Here is a 22723-nt window from a genome sequence, read left to right on the forward strand (position 1 = left end):
TCTGAGCAAATAGCAGATTCACATCTCTTGCCTCAGTTTCCTATAGAGCATGTGCTCAAAAATGGGAAGAGGATACAAGGCCCATAATAATATTTTATCTCTGGCTCTGTCCCACAGAATTTTTTTTCATCAAATTCATATTTAGCCTGACTCCAGAGTCACAGAAATGAGTTTATATTCACTTATATCCTCCAATCTAAAACTAAATTGGCAAACTATTTACACATCATTTACCAAGGTAAGAGTTTAATATAAGTTTTAGGATTTTAGTCTTTTAAAACGTGGCTTCATAAAATGTAACAATAAATTCATTACAAGATTGTAAAATACAACAATCCTAAATATTTGGGTTGATTACAATTTTTTTCCCTGACTTCTGATCTGTGTTCCCTGTAAATCTTACTCCAACTACCTCTGTTATCCAGCAACTTATATATGCTCTCTACCACCCATGGAATCATGTCTAAACTAGGCCCTGTGGCTTTTTGCCTTCTACAATCTGATCCTCTTTAACTTTTTTTAAAGATTTTATTTATTTATTCATGAGGGACAGAGAGAGGCAGAGACATAGGCAGAGGGAGAAGCAAGCTCCATGCAGGGAACCCGATATGGGACTGGATCTTGGCACCCAAGGATTACACCCTGAGTCGAAGGCACATGCTTAACCGCTGAGCCACCCAGGCATCCCTGAATCTCGTTAACTTTTAACTATGCATACCACTAGCTCTATATATGTAATAGTTCAGCTTGTTCTAGTCATCAAAGAATGTCATTTCATTTCTTGCATTTTTGCAGTGTGCTTATGACATGCTTTTGATCCCAAATGTCTTCCTATCAATAATTTCCCATCTAGCCCTTACTGACTCTATTATAAGTCATATGTTCTCTAATTTTACAATACTTTTCTTTTCTTAGCTCGTATGATGACAACTATTAATGGCCCTTTTTTTAAAAAAAAAAAGATGTATTTATGTTAGAGAGAAAGCGCACACATGCACAAGCAGGAGGAGCGGCAGAGAGAGAGGGAGAGAATCCTTGAGCCGACTCACCTCCGAGCTTGGAGTCCGACACAGAGCCCACCCCAGGACCCTGAGATTATGACCTAAGCGGAAATCAAGTCAGACACTTAACCAACTGGGCCACCCAGGTGCCCTGACCCTTCCTTTTATTAAGAATCTGTATTCCAGATAGAGTCAGATATATTTTATATTTTATTTAATGCTTAAAACAGTGGAATGTAAAGATGACTCTTCTTATGCTAATGAATGAAACATGCCAAGTTAAGAAACCTACTCAAGGTCAAAAAGCTCTAGTATAGAGGAGCTTTGACATGACCCATGAATACTCTGGTCCTAAAAGTATGCTCTTTCCATATATAACATGAGGTCTCACACTCACCCTGTGCCTTCCACTGTGATTTGTTCAATTTGCTTTGTTATTAATTTATGTGGGCAATCTCTCACAGCTACATTTTGATCAATCAAAGGAATTTTCTAACACTCTTAATCATGGTTCCAAGAGCATGGAAAGTATTTTAAAAAATAACTGAACCATCAACTTTTAAGAAGAAGATATTGAGTTGGTAAGTCTTTTTTTTTTTCTTATTTCTCTGATGCCACCAGTAACAAAGTATGGCAATTTATCAAGAAAAAAAAAATAGATGGGAAAATTGATACAGAACTGGTTCTACACCATAGTGTGAGAAAAGTTCATTTTTCCCCCTCTAGGCCTCAGGTTCCTTATTGGTAAAATGAACTTAACCCTAAAATCATTTCTACTTTCAACATTCTGAGCCAAAATCTAGAATTATTGGGTATTTCAAATGAGATAAAAATAGTTTAATAGAAAATATCATAAAGACATAATGAACTAATCATTTTGGTGTAGCTCTAATAAGTAAAAAAAAATTCATTTGCAATATGTACTTATAAGTCAGTGGCTTGCTTTATTTAGTAACTCTTTAGTGGCTCTAATTCTCAAAATGCCAGAAATTTCAAGGATTCAAAGCTATTTTTATACTTAAATGCCCTAAAATTGTATCCCAATCAGATTAAAAGCCAAGAAATTATTACTACATAATAAACTATTATCGATTTATTTTAAATATTTAAAAAATGCATTACACTAAGTACTGTTATTTTTTGCATTGTTTTAATTGTGTATGTAACATTTTGCACATTGACAGAGGTTTGGCTTTTCATATTTCCAATAAGTTTTCATAGTTAGTTTTGGTTTCTGTGTTGTACTTATTTCATAATTTCCTATGGTGGAAAAGGTCCCAAGTCTTCATTGAGATCTTGACTTTTCCCTTTGATTTCTTTTGTTTATGAGAAAAAGAACTACTTCTGGAAATGCGGTATTTCATATTTCAGTAATCAATCAAAAGCAATAAATACTGCAAAACCAGCATCTTAAGAATGCACTTAGGTATCTTATTGATCCCCAGAACATTAAACCTCTTACCAGAGTTATGACTCTCTTCTGCTCTTAGATGTATATGCTGTTCCCAGTGATTTGATTTTATGGAGAACTGTGTTCATACAGGCAAGGGTAAAAGTATACCTAAAGATGAACTCTGTAAGTGCATTTTAGGAATTTTTATTACCTTCATGAGACATAACATATATACTATATATCTCACTTTAGGAACCTTACCACTTAAAAAAAATGAACTTGTAATTCAATATACACGTTTGCTTCTACTACTCTCTTTAAAGTAGCCAAATTTGGTTAATATGAATTATCTGAAAGCAAAATAAAGTACAATAGCCTATATGGATCCTGCAGAGCTATTTCAAATATTATGTATTAAATTTATGTTATTTAGATTTTATACAAGTTTACACATAGTATTCCACTGGAAATATAAATGTAAGTAAAGCATACTCGGTGAATTGCATTTGAAATCTCTCAATATTCAGGAGGGAAAAAAGGAGTTACAATAAGTTCTATTCTAACACTTGTTCTGAGAACATGAATTTGTTGCAGTGCAATTGTAATGCTGGGGAACAATATAAGCATAACACAAATTATTCGCTGCGTTTGTGCATTTTTTTCCATGAGAACTACTGGGTAAACTCAGAAAACTGCATCTCACTGAATGGAACAATGCAGAAGCATATAAAACATATGCACACACCTCAATAATATACCAGCTGCATTAGTTCACCACCATTCACATCTCGTATTATACCTTTACTTCTGATTTCAGCTAGCTCATCCTCTATCACTTCACAATAACTAACAAATACAAACCCTTCCTACACCCATGTCCACAAGCAAATGTCAGGTCTTTTACAAGGAAAAGTATCTTATTTACTGAAGTATTTATATACGTATTAACCATCTAACATGTATAAAATTGTGGCATCATTTTTATTACATCCCTGTGTATTTTATGTGACAATAACAGAGTATTTTTAGTGCTTTTCCTTTATCTTCATTTTCTCTAAGCCCTATGGCTTTTTATTCCACTATTTTGCACAATGCAATGATTTTTAGAAACACATGTTGTATAATAGCAAAATTGAGTGTACTATGAAACTATAGAAAAATAACTTGATAGCATATAGTGATCTGGTAAAGAAAATTATAATTTCAAAAAAATATTAATTATTATATGTATGTGGCATAAGTTTATGTATAGAAATCCACTGATACTCTGGGTTTTAGGAAAGCATAATTATGAAATGAGTGATCAGCTGAAAATGAATTATAGTAACATTTCAGTCTATCCAATGTAGTAACATTTTTTACACTCATATTAAGAAACAACAAATGGAAACATTCCATGAATTGGTTTCGTTAAAAATTAATTTTATTGTTGTAAGAACACTTAACATCTACACTCTTAAATAATTTTTAGCATACATTACTATTGACGAGAGATACAATGTTAAAAATAAATTTCTGGATCTTATTTATTGTGACCCAGGGATCTCGACCTGAGCCAAAGGAAGATGCTCAACCACTGAGCCACCCAGGTTCCCCTGATTCTGCTTCTTTCACTGGAGAACTTCCTACCTTCAGAATAGAACTCAGATTTTTTTTTCACACTTGCTAATGCATACATGTTGCCTCCTACTTGGACATCTACCATGTCTGTTTCTGAAAGCAGTGTCCTCACCGTGAAGTGGCATCCCTGCCCTCACTTTACTCTGTTAAAGAAGACGTTTGCTACAGTGAATCTGAGTGGAGCTGTTCTAATACATGGCCACTGATGCTCTAGCATCAGAGGAGGCTGCAAGGTAATTTGCTTCAACCTTGAGGGGATGGGATTCATGTGTGAAGTTCCTCAATTCAGGAGGTTTGATTAAGGAGTGATGGAAAGCTATTATTGTGACAAATCACTGCAAAAAGACAAATTAAAAATGTACAGTACTAGTAAGGAATCTCACAGGATTCTAAAATCTGGGTTTGTAATACATTGCATTCTAAAAACACAGTTCCTCATATAAAATACTGTTAACAGAGACAAAAAGATACCTGGGAAGAGCACATCCTGGAATGCATAGTGTTTATATGTAACAACCAGTTAAAGCAGAGCTGAAATTACTCCAATAGTCTTACCCACTCAGTGATTTAAAGTGTGATCTACAGAGATGTGGCATCATCGTCACCTAGGAGATTGTTAGAAATGTGGAATTCTAACCTAGTCAGATGTACAGATAAGAGCCTGAATGAATGAATGAATGAATGAATGAATGAGAGCCTGAATTAAAAAGCTAATTAGGTGATTGATTGAGCTTTGGGGCAGTACAGCTCCATTAGACACTGTTGTCAAGTAGCAGAACACTTTCACCAAATCTTACATATAAATCAAATACGTCAACCAGAGATGTTCTACATCTATATAGTCTAAATGAGGCCATACTAATCAAGACCTCTGCTTGTTCCTTGGGGTGGGCCAGAGCATCTTTAACAACTCCTACAGATTCACAGTGCACAGTGTAAAAAAACCACTTTTCTAGTGTTAGACCTTTCAGGGTAAGTCTACCTCAGGTCCACAAAATCATGGTGATAAACCTCTAAGATCCTAGTTGATCTAAAAGATGTGTACATCCACCTACAATTCAGCTTTCAATTAAGGATAATATCAACTCACTGTTGGACAGCAAGTGCCACCAAGGGCATTCCTAAAATCGCGGAACAATATGTCTGGATATTTTCCACTGTTTCATAGGAAAGGATGGATAGAGAAAAGACAGTCTAGTGTCCATGAAAAAGTCTTGAAGGCTTAGGAAACTAATAAATTTTAGATATTCAAAAATAAAACTTGTAAGAAGATAAAACTTTTTAAATGATACCTAAACCTGGGTTCCATGAATAAATTTTAAAATGGTATTTAGAGATCCTATGTCGAAAACATAATCACACAAAATATAAGTGGAGAGTAAAGAAACTTCCATAAAATTAAGACTGGAAGGGAGCTAACAACATAATAGTGAAATTAAGAACTATGTCGAGTGCTTATAAAAAAAAGAACACCGAGAAAATTCAATATGTAGAGAACAGAATTGAAGAACTAATCCTTTAGCAATGCAGACAAAAAAGGGATATAAACCTGAAAGTAGTGTGGGGGAGAAAAAAAACCTCAATGTTTCATTGTACAGTTGTACTTGCCTGAGACAAAACTATAACCAGTTGAAGAGAGGAAAACTAAATTGAGCTGGAAAAACAAAAACAAAAACAAAAACAAACCCTGTTTCAAAATGTTTTGAAGAATTATCCTGGTATTTAAAAAATTTCAATTTCTGCAAACATCTAACTAGAACAAATCAATAATATTGTGTACTCGAGGACAAAAATTAGCAGGTCTTAGACTTCTCCATAACGGTAGCAGTGTTTGAAGTTTAATTGGTAAATAATCATAAAATTAGGGCAGCCCGGGTGGCTCAGTGGTTTATCGCCACCTTCAGCCCAGGTTGTGGTCCTGGAGACCTGGGATCGAGTCCCACGTCGGGCTCCCTGCAGGGAGCTTGCTTCTCCCTCTGCCTGTGTCTCTGCTTCTCTCTCTCTCTCTGGTCTCTCATGAATAAATAAATAAAATCTATTAAAAAATGGTAAATAATCATAAAATTAATTAAAATAAAATAATCATAAAATTAATTAATCATAAAATTAAAATTAAAAGTTATCTGTTTATAAAGGTTGTAAACTTTGTCAGGTACTTAGTGACTCAACAACTATAGAATCAATCCACAGAAATAACAATGCATTGAAGATGATTACAAGATAAGTCAAAATGAGTGTTATTTGTAAAAAAAAAAAAAATTACACTAATCAATGCTTTTATAATAAAATACTCCCCGCCAATCAGAAAGTAAAGTACTATGCAGCAATAATGCTGACAAATTTGTTTAGCTAATTGGTAAAATATTAGACTTTTTTATACTAAAATCACTTTCAAACAGCTTAAAAAGAGAAAAAAGAACTTCTAAATAAAACTGGGATAAAAGTACATATAAAATCTGAGGCTTGGGGCACTTGGGTGGCTCAGTCACTTGAGCTGTTGAGCACATGACTCTTAATTTCAGCTCAGGTCATGATCTCAGGCTCCTGTGATTGATCCTCATGGGACTTAGCACTCAGGATTCTGCTTGTCCCTCTCCTTCCCCCTCTGCCAGTCCCCTCCTCTCCTGTACTCTCTAAAATAGATAAATCTTTAAAAAAATCGAGGCTGAAAAAATGGAATTTATTCCAGGAAAATGACTTTAAAAATCAAAAAGTGACAAAATTTTGAATAACTAATTTTTGAGTGCAAAGTACATGATGTTTATATATGTACATATAATCAGTAAGGAAATCAATGTCTAATAAAGCAATCGGATACCAGTTATCTGTTATAAAGAAGGTTAATAGGTGCCGCCTTTACAAAAAAGGATTGAATAATAGATGTGAAATGCCCAACAATTCAAATTACAGAAGCAAGTTAGACACCAAGGTGTTCATCATTGCTTCATTAATACAAGTGAAAATTAGAAAAGGTTCAAATAGGGGAATGTTTTAGAACTATAGTTTTTAAAATGTTTCAATGTTTCTTAAGCTCCTCATTATAAAAAAATAGATTTAAAATAATGAAACTAATTACATTTGGCTAGTCATTTCTGAATTCCTAAACAGGCAGATTTTTTTGACACTTCATTATTGTGAAATGCTTTCAAGTTTATAAATAACTTTCCCAAACATATCATTTTAGTCTGAAACCTCCCTTGTAAGCCAAGAAATGCAGGGAATTATTATTTCTACTTTTCAGATGGCAGAATTAATTTATTAGGCAAGATTTTTTTTTTTTGCTTCCCCTTCCAATTTTATACTCTGCCTTTCTTCACTCTGCTTGGCTTAATACTGGAGAGCCTGATCTCCATGGGCTCTGTCCAAGAGTCTCTGTGCTCCAGTTTCTGGATGTGGCAACCAGCGGGAAATCACTAGTAAGAGAGGAGGGGATTGGAGAAGGAAGGAATACTTATTGCTCTGGCTCATGCCTTCCTGACACAGGGTAATAGTGGCTGAATTTGCTCTCTGTAGCCACAACTGCTGTTATACAGACCCTCTTCCAAAGCTCAGCTCTCACCGGGTCCAGTATTAACATTCCTTCCCATTATCCCTTCAGGCTTGGGAGCAGGATAAGGATGTTCTAGTAGTAGTAGTAGTAGTAGTAATAGTAGTAGTAGTAATGTTCTAGTATTATTAGACCCTGTGTGCTTCACAATCCTTATTGGTTCATTTGACCCTTCCCATCTCACTTGACCTAACCCACTGTGTGGTGTGCCATCTGCATACTGTCAGGGCTGGAAGGATATGGAGACCCAGAGAGTTAATGGCTCTTTCAGTTCTATCCTAGAAGAACATGTCACACCTAGGTTAGAGACTCTGTGCTCTCTTTCAGGGGGAATTTTTGCTTTAGACACTAAAGATAGGATATCTTATTATGAGACAAAAATATGGTTTGGCTGTTTAAAATCTCTCTGTGGACAGACAGGATTTATTATATACACCTACTAGTACAGAAGTTCTTCTTACCAAGTATGTGACTCAAATTATGTTGTCATGTCACTAGTTCTTTTATAATGAAATATTATGTCAGTCAAGTGCAGCAGAAAGCCTTTGTGAAGGTGGACAACATGAAAAGCAGGGAAATCAGTGACAGGGAACTTTGGTCCGATACTAATAAAAATGAACCCATCTGTAGGAAAGAGCCCAGAACAAAACAAAAACCTTGACTGACAGAATTCCTAAAAAAAGAACAAAAAATTGGACACTACACCAGACATGAGACAAATCTTTGAGCAAATCCAGTGGAAATTATCTGTGATCATCCTTATTTTTAAGTTCTGTATTTAGTATATTTTGTTTGTCCCAGGAGATATGTCCTAGGTGGAGAGACTGTGGGGTACATTTTGTGAAATAATTTGGCTTTTGACCAAACTGGTAAGTTGGCAGACCCATTGGGTTGTGCAATAAAAACGTTAGTATCATAATCACGGATAGTTTATAAGTCAAAATTCAGTTTAATATTTAACTTAGAATAAACCAATGTGGACATAACTGGTAGGGGTCCAAGGGCAGAGTGAAGAGGCGTCTGGACACAGAATAACACAAATAACTATGAAATTCAGAAGGTCACATCATGGCCAATGGGAGGCCGTAACATCTAAATACTGTTTGTGAAGTCTAATTGTATGGAAGAATGATTTTTTAAAAAGCATGGTCCCCTTTATGAAGGGTAAAATTGTCTTTTCTTGACTAAAGGGTATTTGTACAGGGAGCTGTGGCTCACCACTGTGTTCACAAAAATTAAGGTCTTTTGGGGAGACTTCAGGACTACAATCAGGGATGGAGGGGCAGTATAGGCAGCAGAGTCAAGTGTTTTGTCCCCAGCATGAGAATTTGATTTTCAACTTTTATAAATATCTCACAGATAAAGGATGAATGTATGATACTTCAGAAATGCAACTATCAACTGGGCTGAGCAACCCGTTTGAGGTTGTGTTCCTTGTCAAGTTCAAGTCTAGGATACTGTGAACAGGGAAACCAGATGGGCTGATAGGAAAATTAGCTTTACTGTGCGAAAGTTAAGATGATTCTAAGAATCTGTTTTCAATGGATGAACTTCTCATCAGTACACAGATGAACAGTGGGAGTCCCTAAGTGCAAAGACAAGGCTTTGATCAAAAACATCATAAGAGAAAAGAAGCCTGGAGAAGAATTTTCTGGCAAGGAAATGAAGAGCAAATAGAATTAGGAATTGTGGTGGAAAAAAAAAAATACTGCTGTAAGAGACTGAGACCCAGAATGCAAGTAATTTTCACCTTACATGCTAACAGGAATGTGGTATGGATTTGGATACAGGAAGTTGCAAAAGATAGTGAGTTTTTATCTAGTGTTTCCAGAGAATGTCATGATTCACCAATGGCGGGACCTCTGAGCATGTAGGACATCAGTGCCAGCAAATACGCACTAGCTGTTCCTATGGCAGACTCTTTATCTTTCAAGTTTCAGCCCAAATGCTTTGTCATATCCTCAGTAAGCGTTTCCTACTGGAAAACTTACTTAAAAGGATGCCCGACTAGCTTTTCTTCTTTATTATGTAACTTTGATCATTTTATTCTTACCATTTACTAAAATTACTATTTAAAATTTTTAAAAAGAGTTTATTTATTCATGAGACACACACAAAGAGGCAGAGACATAGACAGAGGGAGAAGCAGCCTCCCCACAGGGAGCCTGATGCAGGACTCGATCCCAGGACCCCAGGATCACAACCTGAGCTGAAGGCAGATGCTCAATCACTGAGACACCCAGGTGCCCCTAAAATTACTATTAAATTATTTTGTCTACTTGGTGTTTGCTTGTTTACTGCCTACCTACTCTCCATGAGGAAAGATATCCCATCAGCCCTTTTCTTTTAGATATCTGATACCAACTGGACAGCAGGAGCTTAACAGCATTTCTTGAATGAAGGAACAAATGAATGAATGAATGAATGAATGTTGTATATTTACCAACACTGTTTCAAGTGCTACTATGGTGTCCCTTACTTTGACCAATTCTATTACTTCTTGTGAAGCTTGAATGAAACCTTGTCAGCTATATTCTCCAATAAGCTTCCATTAGTTAAAATAGTGACTCAAAAGTCAGAGAGAGCTTTTCCCTCAAGATGTTCTCTCACTTCTAGAAGGCCTTCATCATCTTTATTATTGTTTATGTACTTTGATATCTTGGTGTGACTCAAAATACCATGTATGATTTCTGCATCATTCATGCAATAGACCATTTCCCTCCATAATTTGTTTTTTATATGACTGGCATTAAATTTGTTGATGATCATGAAGGGATGATTCTTTTGGGGGAACTTTCTGCATAACCTGGGAATTCTTTATAAGACACAGAAAATTACCATTTTAAAGGCAAAACATCAAACATTGCTATTCTTAAAGCTATTTTATACAAGATTTTAACAAGATTGAAAATCCTGTAATGTCTGCATGATGAACTAAAGTTTTCATTAATACATGAGTTATAGATTTTGTAGTAAAGGGTGGATGCAGAGATAATATTTAAAAAACCAATTCCTGGGGATCCCTGGGAGGCTCAGCGGTTTAGCGCCTGCCTTTGGCCCAGGGCGCATCCCGGAGTCCCGGAATCGAGTCCCACGTTGGGCTCCCAGCATGGAGCCTGCTTCTCCCTCCTCCTGTGTCTCTGCCTATCTCTCTCTCTATGTCTATCATAAATAAATTTAAAATAAATAAATAAATAAATAAATAAATAAATCTTAAAAAAAAACAATTCCTATTTAAATCTGATTTTTTAGGATGGACATTATATACTAGTAATCTAAATAGCACGACCTTAACTATTAATTAGATAAGACTACAGGTTTACATTGCCTGTAGAAATGGGTAGTAAAATATCAATAATAGGTCTCATCTACGTATTAGGCAGTACTCTTAAAGTAGAAAGAAAATACATAATATAACTCACACTTTTTTAGCATTTCCTATTAACAGGGTCTTTGCCAAGCACTTGATATACTTAATATACAAAATCTTTAGAGTTCTGTAAAAGTGCACTTTACGGTTTAAGTGTATGACGTCAGCTCAGGCTGTGATCTCATGGTCGTGGGATCGAGCCCCACTGCCTGCTGACTTTATCATTTGCCATAGCTGGCATCTTAAAACCATACATCTGTGGTTTTTATATGCTTTAAATACTTGGTAATGCACAATATTAATAATTTAAGGAAACCATATGATTGTGTCTAAAAGATAACAGTAACAATTTAATAAATTTCATTCAGGGTAAATTTTTTTTTTAATTTTTTTTATTTATTTATGATAGTCACACAGAGAAAGAGAGAGAGAGAGAGGCAGAGACACAGGCAGAGGGAGAAGCAGGCTCCATGCACCGGGAGCCCGACGTGGGATTCGATCCCGGGTCTCCAGGATCGCGCCCTGGGCCAAAGGCAGGCGCCAAACCACTGCGCCACCCAGGGATCCCTCATTCAGGGTAAAATTTTTTAGTAAACTGGGATGAAAAGAATATTTTTATCTGAATTATTATGACAAAACTGAGATGGAGAATATAAGGAAGATGACTTATTACTACCTCTCTTCATCATGATACTAGAAGTACTAATCAGTGCAAAAAGGCTGAAAAAATGAAATTATAGAATTGGAAAGACAGTAACATAATCATCTTTATTTGTAGATTATAGCATTATATTGCTATAAAAACAAAATAATCCTCAAAGAAACAACTTGAGTTTAAAAACCTTAGCAAGGTTTCTGGGCTTAAAAAATCAATATAGTAAAATTAGGTAGTGACTTCAGTGAAAATTGCAGATTAGGCACTTCCATAAATTCTCTCCTCCATAAAAGCAGTGAGAACATGGAAAACATTCTCAGCATCTAATTTATTTCAAACTCTGGAAATTATGCAAAGGCCTTCAGCAATCCAGATAGTGTTTATTGAAAAACAATGACTGGACTCTTGGGTGTCGACTCAGGTAGTGATCTCAGGGCCACATGATCCAGCTCCATGTTGGGCTCCGCACTCAATACGGAGTCTGCTTGAGATTCAATCTCCCTTTCCCTCTGCCCTCTCATGTTTTTTTTTTTAAGATTTTATTATTTATTTATTCATGAGAGACACACACACACAAACAGAGAGAGAGAGAGAGAGAGAGAGAGAGAGAGAGAGGCAGAGACATAGGCAGAGGGAGAAGCAGGCTCCATGCAGGGAGCCTGACGTGGGACTCAATCCCGGGTCTCCAGGATCACACCCTGGGCTGAGGGCGCGCTAAACCGCTGAGCCACTGGGGCTGCCCTGCCCCCTCATGTTCACGCCCTCTCCTCTCCCCCCTTTCTCTCTAAAATAAATAAATCTAAAAAAAAAAACAGTGATTGAATCTTGGTAAGAACAATGACCCTCCACTCCTTTTTCTGAGGTAACTCTAAAAACCAGCAACCTGGGGGTAGGAGTAAGTTTGGAACTCCTTCAAAGCCCCATTCCCAGGAATTGTCATTGTTTTCTCTGTCTAGTTGGTTCAAGGAAGACCTTACTCTTAATACTGTCCTTGTTTGAGCTGATTCAGAGTTCACAATGTGTTAACAGACTTCTATGAGGATGATTCTTGAAAACAATAAAAGGCAATGTATTTAACATTGCAATTGCCTATAATAGAAGATAAAAGTTGAAAAAAATAGGCTCATCGGCAAGCTTGAAAGTGAAATCCAGGAAGCAGGATGTATATGCAATGATTTGAAAAGCTCCAATCTTTCTCAGAGTCAAAAAGGCCATGTGCATGCACAGAGCTTTGTACATACCCAAAACTGCACACAGCATAAGAGAGCCCTGAGAACATTCTAGTCTCTAACCTCAGGCTGAACTTAAGGTTTTGTCAACACAGGAAGCAAAGGTAAGAGTTATACAGTACCTTGCTGAGTTTGGTATCACCAGCATGCACACCCAACCCCTTAGGAAAGAATGGAAGATTTATTGGTTCCAGAAATTTAAGGAAATCTCCATCCAATCACTAGCTGGCCTGTTAGACCCTGAGGAGAGACCTCAGTGGCCACATGTGACAAAGACTATGAGCTGTCTTGAATTCAGAAAAGCAACTAAACAAGCAAAATAATAACAATGAGGCATAACAACAGACTTTGGAGAGAGAATACAAACTAATTTCCAGAGTTGCCACATTATGTTAGTTATAATGCCCAGTTTATTTTTTAAAAAGATTTAATTATTCATGAGAGACACACAGAGAGAGAAGCAGAGACATAGGCAGAAGGAGAAGCAGACTCTCTGTGAGGAGCCTGATGCAGGATGCAATCCCAGGACCCCGGGATCACGACCTGAGCTAAAGGCAGATACTCAACCACTAAGCCACCCAGGAGTCTCTAATGCCCATTTAAAAAGAAAAATACTAGTACTTGCTTTGACAGCTCATATACTAAAATTGGAATGATAAAGAGAAGATTAGCATGGCCCCTGCATAATGATGACCTGCAAATTTATGAAGCATTCCATAAAACAAAAACTACCTTGTGGAGGAAAAAAAAAAAGAATGTATGGTCCATGCTCTAGGAAGAAGAAATAAAAGCCAACAATTGTCTCTAAAGCCCATGTGTCAGACATAAAGGAAAAAAAAAATTAAATCTGATATTTCAACTATGTTCAAAGAACTGAAAAAAATGTTTAAAGAACTAAAGTATGTGTCTCACCAAAACAGAATATTAAAAATGTGACAGAAATCACATGAAAATGAATAAAATTTAGAATTTCTGGAGTAGAAAAATAAGATAAAAATATTAAATATTGGGTTCTACGTGTAAGGAGCTTGGAAGTCACTGTTCTGTCCTAACATCCAGTAAGAAAAAAATGAACAGATTGAAAAATGAACAATTCTCCTAGGATCTGTAAAGGAGGAAAGGGCAAAAAGAAAACTATAATTTCTTAGATCAAAGAAACATAGACAGATAATGGGGGTCATAGCTCCTCAGAGTTGACCTGTAATTGTTGGAGGCTCAGTGTGACACCCCCCACACCCAATTTTGTGGGATTTACCTTCAGGAGCTTTACCAGTTTCCCACAGTAAACATCACAGAAAATTGCCTTTCTGCTTTTGGTAGAGGGATGGAAAAGTAACCTTTTGATATCTGCCAGAGACATATTGTTTTTAAATAACGCCTGCCTTCAGGAGAAACTATTTAACCAGAGCCTAACTGACTTGAAAGAAGAGAAATAACCAATCCAGTCAGTTCCAGACTGGCATATGGAGGAAGGGAAATGCTCAACTCCAGCCCCCTAGAGCCATCCTGGTATAGTTAAGGAAGGCTACATACTGTATAATTTCAACTTATGTGACATTCTGCAAATGGCAAAACTATGAAGACAGTAAAAAATTCAGTGGTTGCCAGTGGGTGGGGTGGGGTCAGGGGATGAATACATAGAGCACAGAGGATTTTTAGGGCAGTGAAAATACTTCGTATGATACTAAAATGACGGATACATATCATCATACATTTGTCAAAACACATAGAATGTCCAATAGCAAGAGTGAACATAAAGATAAACCATGGACTTTGCGTGCTAATGATCTGTCAATATAAGTTCATTATTTGTAACAGATGTACCACTGTGGTAGAGGACTTGATAATGGGAGAGCCTGTACATGTAGGGGCAGGAGGTACATGAGAAATATCTATATATTCCACTCAGTTTTCCTGTGAACCTAAAATTGTTTTTTAAAGTCTTAAAAATACTAACTGTAGATGATCAATATGCTTTTTGAGTGGGCAAAAAAAACATTAGCCAACTTGAAGATAGAGCAATTGAGATAATATGGTCTGAACAGCAAAAAGACAAAACAGTGAAGAAAATTGAAATGAGTTTCACAAATCTCAGAGACACCCTCAAGTGTACTGAGATATGCATAATGGACATTCCAGAAGAGATAAATAAAAGGACAAAAAACCAATATTGAAAGAGATAATATCTGAAAAATTTCATATTTGATGAAAATATTAATCTATACATTCAAGAATCTCAAAAAATCCCAAGTAAGATAAACTGAAAGAGATGCATACAGGGACACATCTTGAGAGAGTTAGAGAAGCTCTCATAAACCTCATCTACAAATGGTCCTCAATCTGATTAGCAGCTGTTTACTCTTCAAAAACCATGATGATCAAAAAAAAAAAAAAAAAAAAAAAAAAACCATGATGATCAAAAGGTAGTGGGAGAACAGAGCTAAAAATGGTGATGGAAAAGTGAAGTCAACCAAGAATTTTATATCCAAGAAAACTATACTTCCAAAAAGTGGGAGAAATTAATATATTGACAGATAAATAGAGAATTCATGGCTAATAGATCAGCCCTACAAAATATATTATAGGAAGTCTTCCAGGATGAAATGAAAGGGAAATTAGACAATACCCTGTGAGAAGGAAGGAAGAGTAGTGGTTGGTCTATCTAAATGGATAAACAAAAATGACAGTATAAAGATTTTGAAAAAATCTTTCACAAGACACTAGACAAGTGAAGGCACTAACATTAAAAAAAAGAATTATAGATAATGATCAAGTGGAATTTATTTCAGGAAGGCAAAGTTGGTTCAAAACATGAGAACCAGTGATCTAAATCACTTTGTTAGTAAAGATTCAGAAAACACATGTCAAAACAAATGCCAAAAAAAGCAACTGACAAAATCCAACTTTTTATGATAAAAAAAAAAAACTCAACAAACTGGAAAGAGAAAGTGTATTGCCTTTCTATAGCTGTTGAAATAAATTTTAACTTTAGTGGCTCTTAGAATACAACTTTTTTCATACTTTACAGTTTCATAATATAGAAGTCCAAAATGGGCCTCCCTGAAATAAATTGAAGGTAGCAGTTGGGCTGCATTTATTTCTGGAGGCTTGAGAGGAGAATCCCCTTTCCAGAGTAATGGGAAAGATACCCCATAATCATAAATTGGAAGACAACGTTTTTTTAAAGATTTTATTTATTTATTCACGAGAGAGACACACAGAGAGAGACAGAGAGAGACACAGGCTCCATGCAGGGAACCCGACGTGGGACTGGATTCTGGGTCTCCAGGATCACGCCCTGGGCCGAAGGTGGCGCTAAACTGCTTGGCCCCCAGGGCTGCCCCGAAGTCTTGACGTTTTTAAGATGGTAATCTCCCCAAAGTGCATCTACTGATTCAACACATTCTCTGTCAGAACTCTGTCTTTGCTGTTGCAGAAATTGACAAGCTGATCCTAAATTTCATAGGGAAATTCAAGTGATGCAGGATAAGCAAAACAATGTTGAAAAAGAATAGCAAAGTTGGAGGATTCACTTTCCATTTAAGAGTAACCACAAATTTGCATAATCAAGACTATTCTATTATGAGGACAGACATATAATGGAATAGAATTGAGAGTAGAGAAATAAACCCATAAATTCATAATTGATTTTTTGTTGTTGTTGTTGTTGTTGGAGATCCAAGGTTTTGTGAGGGAAGAGTATTAATCTTTTCACCAAATTTGGTGGAAACACAACTAGATATGAAACTGAGATGCCGTCTCTCCCCATTTACAAGAATTAATAAATACTGTATGAATTCACTGATGTGGAATTTAAGGAAGAGAAGGAAAAATAAAATAAGATGAAAATTGAGAGGGAGGCAGACTGTAATAGATGCTGAACTTTAGGAAACAAACTGAAGGTTGCTGAAAGGGAAGTGGGTAGGAGAAGGGGTAACTGCATGATTGGCAATAAGGAGGGCACTTGATGTAATGAGAACTGGGTGTTATTCAACAGATGAATCACTAAATTCTACCTCTGAGGCTAATTAAAAAAATAAATAAAAATGAGCTCAATAATACACTGACACAAAATAAGGTTATTTTTTCTCCTCGTTAAAATGACAGTTTTTTAGGTTATTGGTCTGCTTTTAATAAGATAATATTAAGGGTTTTCTTTATCTTTTGTATTATCTGCCAAGGAAATAAAGATTCTATGTCTTACCCTCCCCCCAAATATAAAAAATGGATCCAAAAAAAGTGTAAGAACTGAAATTATAATATTTCTATCAGAAAACAAAGACCCAAATCTTGCTTATGCAAGATTAGGCTATAGTTTCTTAAATGTGACCCCAAAACCACAAAGAGCTAAAGAAAAAAATAGATAACTACACTAAAATAGAAAACATTTTTGATATATTGAGAAAAGTGAACATACAAACCACAGAATGGGAGATAATATTAGTAAATTGTATATTTGATCAGAGTCTAGAATCTAGAATTAATAAACAAGTCTCAGAACTTAATAATATGAAGGAAATTAACCTAATCAAAAAATGAGGATATACTTTGAATAAATATTTTTCTAAAGAAGATATAAAAAGAGCCAATAAGCACATGAAAAAATCCTCGACATTATTAACTATTAGGGAAATGCAAATCAAAATAAGAGAGACTACTTCACACTCCCTACAGTGGGTAGAATAACAAATCACAAATTAGTAAATTTGGCATGGATGTGGAGAAATTGGAACCCTCTTAACTTGCTGGTAGGGATGTAAAATGGTGCAACTCTTGTAGAAGGCTGTTTGGTCATTCCTCAAAAAGGTCATTGTATAGTTACAATATGGCTCAGCAATTTCACTCCTAGATACTGAAAAGAATTGAAAGCAAAAAATAATTGTATATGAATGTTTATGGCAGTGTTGGTCATAATAGCTGGAAACTGGAAACTGTAAATATGTCCATCAGTTGGTAAATGGTTAGACAAAATTGTATATCCCTACAATTGGATATTCCATCATGAAAAGTAAAGAAGTACTGGCACGTGATACAATATGGATGAATCTTTAAAATATGCTGATTGAAAGAAGCCAAACACAAAAGTATACATATAATTTCAATTATAAGGTATCTAGAATAGAGAAATTTATGAAAGCAGAAAGTAGGTTAGTGGTTTTCAAGAGTTGTGGGTGGGCATGGGAAGTCTTTCTTTTTGAAGTGGTCAAAGCGTTCTGGAATTACATAATGGTGACAGATGCCCAACTTTGTGAATATACTAAAAATTACTCATTGTACACTTGAAAGGGGTAAATTTAATGGTATATGAATTAAAGCTCAATAAAAATTAAACTCATACTAGTAATGAATATCTAGAAAGTGAAGTTTTAAAGAGCCATTTACAATAGCATCAGAATCAAGTACCTAGAAGAGAATTGAACGATGTATACAACCATCACAGAGGAAATAATAAAACTTTATAGAGAGATAAAAGACTTTAAAAAGGACAAACCTCTCCTGTTCATGAATTGGAATGTTCAGTATTAAAAAGGTGAAAATTCCCTGAAAACTGACTGTAAAACAATCAAAATAAAAATCACAACAGGTGTTTTGTTTTATTATGTTTTGCTTTGCAATTCAGCTAGCCAATTCTAAAATTTATAGCAAGCTGTAAATGGCTAAGGAAAGCAAAGACATCCTTAAAGTGATACAAAAAGGTAGAGCTTATATATATAAAATGGCATATAAAACTGTGGTAAACAAGACCGTGTATTACATGCACAAGGATAGACCAGCAGACCAATGGAGCAGCATAGAAAGCATGGAAACAGATCTTGGCAGGATACTAGAGGTGAAGAAATAAACTGTGATCACAACAAGGTTTAGAACCAATTCTGTAGAGGGGCACCTGGGTGGCTCAGTGGTTGAGCATCTGCCTTTGGCTCAGGTCGTGATCCTGGGGTCCTGGGATGGAGTCCTGCATCAGGCTCCCTGCAGGGAGCCTGCTTCTCCCTCTGCCTCTCTGTCTTTCATGAATAAATAAATAAAATCTTAAAAAAAGAAAGAAACAGAATCATAATTTGCATACTGCCCCATACTCCACATCCCCAAAGCCTCTCTGTCCTGTTCCTCTCACGTTCTACAATCCCACCCAGGAACAACTTAGGAAATACCCAGTATGTTTTCAATAATCCCTCTTCCATTTTAACTAGCTAGCATGATTTTCTGTTGTGGAAACTAACAGTCCTGATCAATACAGTCTTCCCCCAGATAAATATTTCCTTTTTTTAAAAAAAAATTGTTCTCTATTAAACAATGACTAGTATAATAAAAAAATACAATTTTTTTTTTTTGTATTCGAAGGCATACTGATTTCACGAGCAAGGGAAGGACATCATGAACAGGTTAAGTTTGTCCCAATGCTTAGTTTTCAACAGTCTGTGAAAGATGATAAAAATAAAAAAATAGGAGAAGAAACTCTTATAATATTAACCAAGAAAAGAAATTAGATATATTTCCATGTATAAAATTCGTACGAAATCAGTGGAGTCTGCCACTCTATAATGCATTTTTTTTTTTTCTGAAAAGGGGCATTCTGCATCGTTAAGGGCTGCAAGTCCAGGAAACATGGTAACTTTCTTTGTTTTGCAATAATATTGATGGGTTCTTCCTTCCCATTCTAGACTTTTCTTAAATTGGCAAAAAACAAAATTGGAGATTGTTGAAAAATCAGCACACTCCAATTCTGTAACAATATTCCTATAACAACTACATTTGTAATGATTTTATATATAAAATGCGTGCCATAGAAATTCAGAAAACCAAATTATAAGCACTTCTTTTTGTGCTTTGAAAAATAATCAAGTAGGTTTATGTTGAAAAAAATACAAAAACGAAGTATTAATTTTCAAAATTTTTTCCTCAACATCTCTCACACATGTGCTGGCATTTTTTTCCTCCCATGAAAGTAGGGAGGGCCTTTTTTATGCCTTCAGATTTTCCTGAAATTCTGTTATTTCTAGTCAGAAATCTAAGAAATGGAGAGTGAAGTTAAAATATTTCTGAGGTAATGAACAATGATCTCCTGCAATGAAAATAAAAGACAGAAGATACTTATTACATTTCACTCAGTTCACGTCCACCTTCAGTTTTCCTTAAGTCGTGTGTGAGAGACAAGGTAGAAAGAAATTATAAAGATTCATCTAGTCTTTTTTATTAAAAATTTAATGCATAAAATTTTCTTTTATTTATTTTCAAAGGTAAAATTTAGTGATTCATTAGTTGCATATGATACCCAGTGCTCATTCCATCACGTGCCCTCCTTAATGCCCATCACCCAGTTACCCAGTCCCCCCACCCATCCCCCTCCAGCGACCTTCATTTTGTTTCCTAGAGTTAAGAGTCTCTTATGGTTTGTCTTTCTCTCTGTTCTCCTCTTAGTTTTTCCTTGCCTTCCCTTATGTTGATCTGTTTTCTTAAACTCTACATATGAGTGAAATTGTGTGGTATTAGTCTTTCTCTAACTTATTTTGCTTAGCATACTACTCTCTTGATCCATCCATGTTGATGCAAATGGCAAGATTTCATTCTTTTTTGATGGCTGAGTAATATTCCATTATAAATATATACCACATCTTCTTCATTTATCTGTCAATGGACATCTGGACTCTGTTTTTTACTATTGTGGCTAGTCTTATTTTTAAAGGCTGTAATCAGGAACATCTGCAAATTCTTACAGCTTTCTGAACACATAGGATATTTAGAGCAAAATTTGTATTAAAGATGATACCTATATATATCAAAGAATCATATTCCATTGTAAAATGATGCAATTTAACATTTCTCAAGTGGGAAGAAAGATATAGCAGGAAAAATATTTAACCATATATGTATGTCTATTATGGCTCTTTTTCTCAAAGTGAATGGGAATTTTTTTTTTTGTGAATGGGAATTTTAAAATTGGGCAAAAGTTCACTTTTTATGTTATTTTCTGTATCTTTTAAAGTATACAACATATAATCTAATCATTCCAGAAGTGTTTTTGCTGTTTTCTATATATCAAGGAGCATTAAAAATATAAAGTTTCATGAACAATAAAGATACACTTCATATTCTTTTTGGTGATTTTTTGAGAAACATTTCATTTATGATACCTCCACAGTGCTACTGTATGAAACACATAGTAATACTACTTCCTCTGGGGATTCCACCCATAGATAATTTCATTTAAGAAAGGTTTGTACCTACTGGACTATGTTACATCACTCATTCCTCCTTTAGGTCTCTCTTAGTATGTATTCTTTGCAGAACACACACATGAAATTCCACCTTCAGATTCAAGACAAAAGTCTCTGTCTAGAAATAGTCTCACCTAACTTAAATTATATATGTGGGGGGGGTGATGGAGGGAATGAGGAATTTATATCCATTAAGGTCACATCTCAGTCTTCAGATATCTAGAAATAGGACAGAAAACTACACACAAGGAAGGAAATGTTCACAGAGCTCAAAGTGAAATATTATTTAGTTTTGCAGACATTTTAATGGGTGTTTTCATCTACACTCCTTCAACTGAAAGCACTTGGACTTAAAAGAATGTCAACATATTCCCCACTTCTTTGATATTTGATTTCTACTAGGATGTTGAGTACAAAAGGGAGGCCCAATAAATGCCCACGAAATGTGCAGGAAAGCTTTATAGGCCCATGAAACTGTAAAATAGAGGTTTCTGGCTCACAGAAGGGCAAATAGATACAGGTCTGAAATGTACACATGCTGTTTTCCCAAGAAAGATCTGTGACAAAATTCATACAGATTAATGACCCACTGACTATAAATACTCTTAATTTATTACTAATGTTACAAATAGGTAATAACAAACTATGAAATGGTACATCTAAAATTTTTTTTTAATTTATGATAGTCACACAGAGAGAAAGAGAGAGGCAGAGACATAGGCAGAGGGAGAAGCAGGCTCCATGCACCTGGAGCCCGACGTGGGATTAGATCCCGGGTCTCCAGGATCGCGCCCTGGGCCAAAGGCAGGCGCCAAACCACTGAGCCACCCAGGGATCCCCTGAAATGGTACATCTAAAGGTTATTTTTTTTCTAAGAATATTTTATCAACTACAGAAGCTCTACTAGCATTTAGGTTAATTTACTTTTTAAAGATACAGAAGTAAAATACATCAAGCCAAATTCTCAAGTTCTTGCATTTAAAGGGATTAGTATTCCAAAGATGGAAATATTTTTACATTATTCATCCAATTTAGGATTGTGTAACTACAAATAAACTCAAATGTGTCATTTTCTTCTGAAGTCTTTGTTTCCAATTAAGCATAATTTTTCTCCAATTTTGCTTTGTTACTTTAATGATACATTATATTTTTTCCTGTAATATTTATATTACTTCCCTGATCAACAATCAGCTCTCTGAAGGCATATCATGGATCTAATTCTTTATTCCATTTCTACATCACCTGGTTGCAGTAGATTCTAGGAGTATCCAAGATTCATTACCTCTTCCCTATACCCACACCACTTGATATGTGCAACTTTGCATTTCCCTGCAATCATGAGCAGGATAACATGCACTGTCAATTGACCTTCCACTCAACTATGAGACTTATTTTGACAAACTGTATGGTAACAAACATGGTATAAGCAGAAGCTTAAAACAAACTTGCACATGGGGCTTGCTCTCTCTTGTATCTTTACACATTGACTTGAAACATGTCCAGGCCTACTTGCTAGAAGATCAGAGAACTATATCATCCAAATCATCAAGGCCACCCTAGTTAGAACGATAGCCAATTGACCTTCAGATTGGTGAAGAAACCCACTTAAAAGGAGCAGAGCAACCCAAATGATTCCACCTTAGAAGAGCTAAACCCTGCAGGGGTACAAGAAATCAATGTTGCCTTGAAGCC

At 35.6% G+C, this 22723-nt stretch overlaps 1 protein-coding gene and 1 non-coding gene across 2 annotated transcripts in view; one reads left to right on the forward strand and one right to left on the reverse strand.

Moving 5' to 3' along the window:
- DMD (dystrophin) overlaps window positions 1-22723 on the reverse strand; it is a 2426617-nt gene that overhangs the window by 2300116 nt on the left and 103778 nt on the right. The gene's annotated exons all lie outside the window — the stretch shown is intronic.
- Window positions 13433-13539, forward strand: LOC112919162 (U6 spliceosomal RNA). Its single transcript, XR_003234829.1, has one exon. It is a non-coding gene; the product is annotated as a U6 spliceosomal RNA (small nuclear RNA).

This window comes from Vulpes vulpes, chromosome X (genome assembly GCF_048418805.1).
Source record: "Vulpes vulpes isolate BD-2025 chromosome X, VulVul3, whole genome shotgun sequence".
Classification (NCBI taxonomy): Eukaryota; Metazoa; Chordata; class Mammalia; order Carnivora; family Canidae; genus Vulpes; species Vulpes vulpes.